The sequence below is a fragment of the Moschus berezovskii genome, chromosome X, assembly GCF_049115385.1.
Source record: "Moschus berezovskii isolate FMDL1 chromosome X, NW_MosBer_1.0, whole genome shotgun sequence".
In the NCBI taxonomy this organism is placed as follows: domain Eukaryota; kingdom Metazoa; phylum Chordata; class Mammalia; order Artiodactyla; family Moschidae; genus Moschus; species Moschus berezovskii.
In genome coordinates, this window is record NC_142488.1 from 114,083,344 (window position 1) to 114,091,106 (window position 7,763).

General features: G+C 39.6%; 1 non-coding gene across 1 annotated transcript; it reads left to right on the top strand.

The window, feature by feature from the left end:
* The first annotated feature begins 6,898 nt into the window (after positions 1-6,898).
* LOC129535377 (U6 spliceosomal RNA) lies at positions 6,899-7,005 on the top strand. Its single transcript, XR_008681638.2, has one exon. It is a non-coding gene; the product is annotated as a U6 spliceosomal RNA (small nuclear RNA).
* Positions 7,006-7,763: the final 758 nt, after the last annotated feature.

The following is a 7,763-nucleotide window of genomic DNA, read 5'->3' on the forward strand; positions in this document are numbered from 1 at the left end:
AGCTTTTCATTACCCTTTGCTGTCTGTACAGAATCATCAGTCTTGACATCCATATCCATTTAGGAATGGGAGGGTCCCCTCTTGTGTCTTTAGGATGGTCACAACAGGGACAGAAGGAGATTTGCACAGAAGAACAAAGCAACATGACAAAAGCAAGATGCTACACTGCTGGCTTTGAAGGTGGAGTAAGACATGATGAACCAAGGGATGAAGGAATGCAGCTCTAGAAGCTAGAAAAAGGAAGGCATCAGATTCTAGAGTGTGGAGGAGTACAACCCAGCCTGCAACTTCATTTAAGCCCAGTAAAATTTATTTCAGACATCTGACCTCCCAAACAGCAAGAGAATCAATGTGTATTAAATCACCAAAGTCATAGTAACTTCTTACAGCAGTCCTAGGAAATCAGGAAATGACATCAAATGGTAGCTCAGATGGTAAAGAATCCATCTGCAATGCAGGCAGACCTGGGTTTGATTGCTGGGTCAGGAAGATCCCCTGGGGAAGGGCATGGCAACCCACTCCAGTATTCTTGCCTAAAGAATCCCATGGACAGAAGAGCCTTGCAGGCTACAGTCCACAGGGTCACAAAGAATAGGACACGACTGAAAGACTAACACACAGAAGTACTAATATAGTCACTCTGTTCATCAGCACCATAGGCAGCTGTTTGTTTGTTTTTCTTTCATGTCAGCTGCATTTAAGAATGTCTTTGATGGAAGAGTGAAAATTACTTTTTTAATTTTTAAATTTTATTTATTTTTATTTTTGGCTTCACTGGGTCTTTGGTGCTATACATGGACTTTCTCTAGTTGTGGCGAGCAGGGGCTACTCTCTAGTTGCAGTGCATGGGCTTCTCATTGTGGTGGCTTCTCTCGTTGTGGAACACAAGCTCTAGGCTTGCAGGCTTCAATAGTTATGGCACACGGGCTTAGTTGTTCCATGGCATGTGGTTTCTTCCCAGACCTGGGATCAAACCTGTGTCCCCTGCATTGGCAGGCAGATTCTTAGCCACTGGACCACCAGGGAAGTTCCCAGTGAAAATCATTAATGTAACAAATATTGACCCTTAAGTACCTGGGTTTTTAATATTTTGTATGACAAAATGAGAAGTATGCATAAAACATTTCCACTGCATCCTGAATTATAATAACTGCCTCAAAGACAAACTCTTGTGCAATTTAAAAGCAACTTTTTTCATCAAACACCATTTTTACATAAAAGGATTACTGAGAGTTAAACTTTATTCAGACTTGGGTTCTTGGCAGACATTTTCTCTAAAATTAACAAAGTGAGCCTGTCATTTCAAGGGAAAACAACTGACAGCATTTTTGCCAATTATAAAATTCAAGTTTTCAAGTAAAAATTAGAATTTTAGAAAACTTGTTTTTGCCACCATGAGCTTGATAGCTTTCCAAAACATACTCTCCTGATGAGATTAATGGTTATAGTAACAAATGTAATATTTTTACATTGTATCATGAAATGTGTCAATATTTAGAAGATCTACATGATATTTTTCAAATGATCAATGAACTATATTACAAAATCACACATGGGTTAAAAAAAACCTATTCAAAGTGCTGCTGCTGCTGCTGCTAAGTCACTTCAGTTGTGTCCGACTCTGTGTGACCCCATAGACGGAAGCCCATCAGGCTCCCCCATCCCTGGGATTCTCCAGGGGATATACTAATGGGTTTTTCATGTATGAAAACACAAAATTTCACTGATATGGTTTCAGATTGCATATTGGAACTAACCTCTAAGAAACTTCCAACTGTCAAATGTTGGTATATTATCAAAGAATATCCACAATTACCTGAATTGGCTAATAAAATATTCCTGGCTTTTCCAGCTACATATATGTGTTAAAAAGGATTTTCTTCCTATTTTTCACCCAGAACAAGCAGAACAGCAGCGTGAGTGCAGAAGAACTATGAAAATTCAGCTCTCTTCTATTACAAGACATTAAAGAGATTTGTGAAAGGGTTAAGCAAAGCTACTTCTTTCACTAAGTATCTTGCCCTTTTGAAAAATATGGCTCTTTTCACAAAATAAATAATTTTGCTAACTTATAACAGAAATATTCATTTTTAAAGATTTCATAATTAAAGATCTTTAAATTTCTCACTTTTAATTTCTAATACAATGAATATTAATAGACATAACTCACATAAACAAAAGTTTTCTGGGGTCCTCAGTAATTATTGAGAGTAAAACCGAAAAGTTTGAGAACTGCTGCCCTAGAGAAATGCTTAGAAAAATGTTCAAGAAAACATGTCTATTGCAGCTTTATTTCAAACGGTGAAAAATGGGGTGATTTTTAAATATCCATGAAGAGGTGAATCAAGACATAAATTGTGGGACTTCCCTGGTGGTCCAATGGTTAAGAATCCACCTGCCAATGCAGGGGACACGGGTTCGATCCCTGGACCAGGAATTCTTCAAATGCCACAGGGCAACTAAGCCCGTGTGCCACAAATACTGAAGCCTATGTACCCTAGAGCCTGTGCTCCATAACAAGAGAAGCCAAGGATCCCCAGGTGGCACCAGTGGTAATGCAGGAGGCATAAGAGATGGGGGTTCGATCCCTGGGCCAGGAAGAAACCCCGGAGAAGGAAATGGCAACCTGCTCCAGTATTCTTGCCTGGAGAATCCCATGGACAGAGGAGCCCAGCGGGCTGCAGTCCACAGGGTCACAAAGAGTCAGACACAACTGAAGCAACTTAGCATGCACATACACACACCACAAATAGACAGTAGCCCCTTTCTCTATAACTAGAGAAAGTCCCCTTGTAGCAACAAAGACTCAGTGTAGCCAAGAATAAAAAATAATAAATAAATAATTTTAAAAAGAGATAAATTGTGTAAATTCATACAATGTAATCATATATCACTGTTAAAATGAAAACAGGAGTTGAAACGACTAACATGGGTGGATATAAAAAACATAATGGTAGGGAAGTTGTCAATTATATGTATAGGATGATAGATTTGTATATATTTTGAAAACACATATAAGGTTAAAACATATAACAATATAACAATACTAGCTTTTGTCTAAGTAAATGTGCATATAATAAATTTACATACATGAAACTGGATAAGAAGAATGCCTACCAACTTCAGGATGTGGTTCCTCTGGAAATAAAGGGAAGGAAAGTTATGACCAACCTAGATAGTATATTAAAAAGCAGAGACATTACTTTGCCAACCAAGGTCCGTCTAGTCAAGGCAATGGTTTTTCCCGTGGTCATGTATGGATGTGAGAGTTGGACTGTGAGGAAGGCTGATCGCCGAAGAATCGATGCTTTTGAACTGTGGTGTTGGAGAAGACTCTTGAGAGTCCCTTATACTGCAAGGAGATCCAACCAGTCCATTCTAAAGGAGATCAATCCTGGATGTTCATTGGAGGGACTGATGCTAAAGCTGAAACTGCAATACTTTGGCCACCTCATGCGACGAGTTGACTCACTGAAAAAGACTCTGATGCTGGGAAAGGTTGGGGGCGGGAGGAGAAGGGGACGACGGAGAATGAGATGGCTGGATGGCATCACCGACTCTGTGGACATGAGTTTGAGTGTGCTCCAGGAGTTGGTGATGGACAGAGAGGCCTGGCGTGCTGTGATTCATGGGGTCGCAGAGAGTCGGACACGACTGAGCGACTGAACTGAACTGAACTGAACTGAGTAAAAGGTACAAATGGACTTTGACTTAATCCATAATATTTTCTCTCTTTAATAATATTTTAAATCCAAAGCAGATAGGATGAAATGCCAACACGTGCTAATTCTGGGTGATAGGTAAAGGGATATCTCTGTTATGAAAGCCTCCTCAAAGACACTGGGCCAGTGTTGCCCTCTCCCAGTTCATGTATCATAGTCATGAGGGCTCCTGAGAGGAGGGAGAGTTCCACAAGGTGGAAGGATACTCAATGGCATTCTCAGTTCTTGATTCACTTTCAGAATATTACAGTAAATTGTTGTTCATCTCTGACTCATCAAGAGGATTTTCACTAATAGTATCTAGTTTTAAATAAACCATCCTTAAAACATGGACAAGTGGCTTGAATAGATTCTTGCAAAGAACCTAAATGAAAATAGCTCTATAAATAATTGACAATTGAAAATCAATCTAATAATGATCTGAGCACAAGCAGTAATAAAAAAGTGGCAGAGCTGACATTTCTCCTGCTGTGAGAGCAAGTTCTTCATAGATCACAATGAGTAATCTAGTCACATCAGACACGGTCAGCCCCCCAAACTGTAGTAATCAAGAAGAATACCTAAAAATATTTGTAAATCTATATCATGCATTATTAATGATGAACATCTTTCCAAGCCTGTTACGTCCTTGAGATAACTTATGATCTTATGAATTCATAAGACATTTTTAAAGATTCAGTTCAGTTCAGTCGTCAGTCATGTCTGACTCTCCGCGACCCCATGAATCACAGCACGCCAGGCCTCCCTGTCCATCACCAACTCCCAGAGTTCACTCAAACTCATGTCCATCGAGTCGGTGATGCCATCCAGCCATTTCATTCTCTGTCGTCCCCATCTCCTCATGCCCCCAATCCCTCCTAGCATCAGAGTCTTTTCCAGTGAGTCAACTCGTTGCATGAGGTGGCCACAGTATTGGAGTTTCAGCTTTAGCATCAGTCCTTCCAATGAACACCCAGGATTGATCTCCTTTAATTTTTCTTTATATCATTCTCTTTATGTTTTGTATGTTTATAATAATATTTAAGCTAATAGTTAAAGATATAACATTGTGGGGGGAGAGAGAGAGAGAGATACACACTGCTTTTTCAAAATCTTTTTACTGATTGGGTGTGCAATAAGAAAAACTAAAATACAGTGATCTATACCAGGGGTGGATCCAGGCTTATGGGGCCTGAAGCTCATAACAATTGGGGGGGTCCTCTTTAATTAATAGAATACAAAATTAGACAGAAGTGAAAACTTAGACTGAGAAAAGAAATCACAACAAATTATAAAACTGCAAACACTCACAAGTACCATTAGCATCACAAAATCCAGAAAAACAATGTAATGTTTTATAGTTAACTCCATGACACTGCTATCAACTGCCAAAATTCTACAGGCAGGGAATGGGCTAATAAAAGTCATCAGCTGCAAACACATGGTATTCCCTGTGAAAAAGAATGATTCAGAGAGTCGAGCTGCAGGCCAAGTGGATACAGCCATGGGCCCAGAAGGGAAAACGTCAAACCACAGAGGTTTATTCCCAAGCTTTGAAACCTAATGTTTGCCTAGCTAGACTTTTAAACTGCTTAGATTTGGTGACTCTTGCATTTCATTTTCTTCTATTTTGAACAGTAATGTACATAACTGGTATCCTATGTTCATCCCACCATTGTATTTTCAAAGCAGATACCTTGTTTTCTACTTTCACAAGTCCATGAATGAACAGAAATTTTGCCACAGAATGGATCATACTTAGAGCCTCATTCTACCTAATTTTGATGATTTCTGTGATATTTGGGACTTTTGAACTGATGAGACTTGGATGAGATTTTGGACTTGATGTTGTAAATGCGATGAGACATTGGAGGACCTTGGGATGGAGGGAAAGTATTTTGCATGTGAGATGGACATGACTCTTTGGGGGCCAAAGGGCAGACTGTGATAGAATAATGCTCCCCAAAGATGTCCAGAGCCTCATTTCCAGAGTCTGTGAATCTGTTAATTTACATGGCCAGAATTTTGCAGATGTGATTAAGTGAAGGCTCTAAATATGGGGAGATCATCCTAGCTAATCTCAGTCAACCCAATGTAATCACAAAGGTCCTTATAAAAGAGAGGCAGGAGGGTCAGTGTCTTCAGAAGATGTGATGTTGGAAGCATGGGTCATAGAGATTTTTTGAAGATGTGATGCTATGGACTTTGAAGATGGAGGAAGGGGCCATGAGCTAAGGAATGCAAGTGGGCCCTAGAAGCTGGAAAACAAAAAGGCTGAATTTTTCCCTAGAGCTAGAAGCCTGCCAATACCTTGAATTTAGTAAAACTGATTTCAGACTTCTGATCTCTAGAATAGTAATATCTTGGGTTGTTTAAAGCCACTAAATTCTGTGGCAATTTTTTATAGCAGCTGTAGGAAACAAGTACAGTACCCCCAGAAATACAGCTCTACCAGGATTCAGAATTTCTCACTTGTTTTACTGAAATATTTCAAAATTCCTTTCCATATGGCATTAAAGCTTTATCAATATTTTGAATAGTGTTTGTAACGCGCTTGGGTTTTCCTTCCAATATTCACAAATATATTTTAGAGGTCTTAAAATGTCATTATACCCATGTTGCAAGGGTTGATGAGCCTTATAATGAGAAAGTTATCTTATGACACTCAGACTCTTAAAAGAAGAATCCAAGGTGGCATGTGTATTTAAACTATTAACACTACGGGGCCTTCCCTGACAGTCCAGTGGCTAAAACTTCGCACTCCCAATGCAAAGGGCCCAAGTTCAATCCCTGGTCAGGGAACTAGATCCCACATGCCACAACTAAGATCAAAGATCCTGCATGCCAAAACTAAGACCTGGTGCAGCCAAATGAATATATATTTTTTAAGTTAAAAAAATAAATTAGTACATCTATGAGATAAGCCTAAAAACAAAACATAATTATGACAATATACCAAAGAAGCAAAAACTTCAAGTATTACAGAGGCAGCTTTGTCTTCAATTATTAAGAAAAGGAGCTGTGCATTCTGCATACCACTTGTAATGTCTTTAAAGAGTACTTGAAAGTACTCTTTCAAGTCTTTTGTTCTAACCTTTCTTAACAGCTACACTGGCCTATTGACTGCAAATGTTGTTCAGTGGCAGTTGATAAGCACCCAAGGTCTTGTTTCAAAGTGTTCAATAAAACCACTGATAGTGCTTGCTTTGGCAGCACATATACTAAAATTGGAACAATACAGAGAAGATTACCATGGCCCCTGCACAAGGATGACATGCAAATTCGTGAAGCATTCCATATTTTTACATTTCTCCAAAGAAGACATACAGATGGCTAACAAACACATGAAAAGGTGCTCAACATCACTCATTATCAGAGAAATGCAAATCAAAACCACAATGAGGTACCATTTCACGCCAGTCAGAATGGCTGCTATCCAGAAGTCTACAAGCAATAAATACTGGAGAGGGTGTGGAGAAAAGGGAACCCTCTGACACTGTTGGTGGGAATGCAAACTAGTAAAGCCACTATGGAGAACAGTGTGGAGATAAAAAACTGAAAATAGAACTGCCATACAACCCAGCAATCGCACTCCTGGGCATACACACCAAGGAAACCAGAATTGAAAGAGACACATGTACTCCAATTTTCATCGCAGCACTGTTTATAATAGCCAGGACCTGGAAGCAACCTAGATATCCATCTGTAGAGGAATGGATAAGAAAGCTATGGTACCTAAACACAATGGAGTATTACTCAGCAATTAAAAAGAATACATTTGAATCAGTTCTAGTGAGGTGGATGAAACTGGAGCTATTATACATAGTGAAGTAAGCCAGAAAGAAAAACACCAATACAGTATGCTGCTGCTGCTGCTAAGTCAATTCAGTCGTGTCTGACTCTGTGCGACCCCATAGATGGCAGCCCACCAGGCTCCCCCGTCCCTGGGATCCTCCAGGCAAGAACACTGGAGTGGGTTGCCATTTCCTTCTCCAATACATGAAAGTGAAAAGTGAAAGTGAAGTTGCTCAGTTGTGTCCGACTCTTAGCGACCCCATGGAC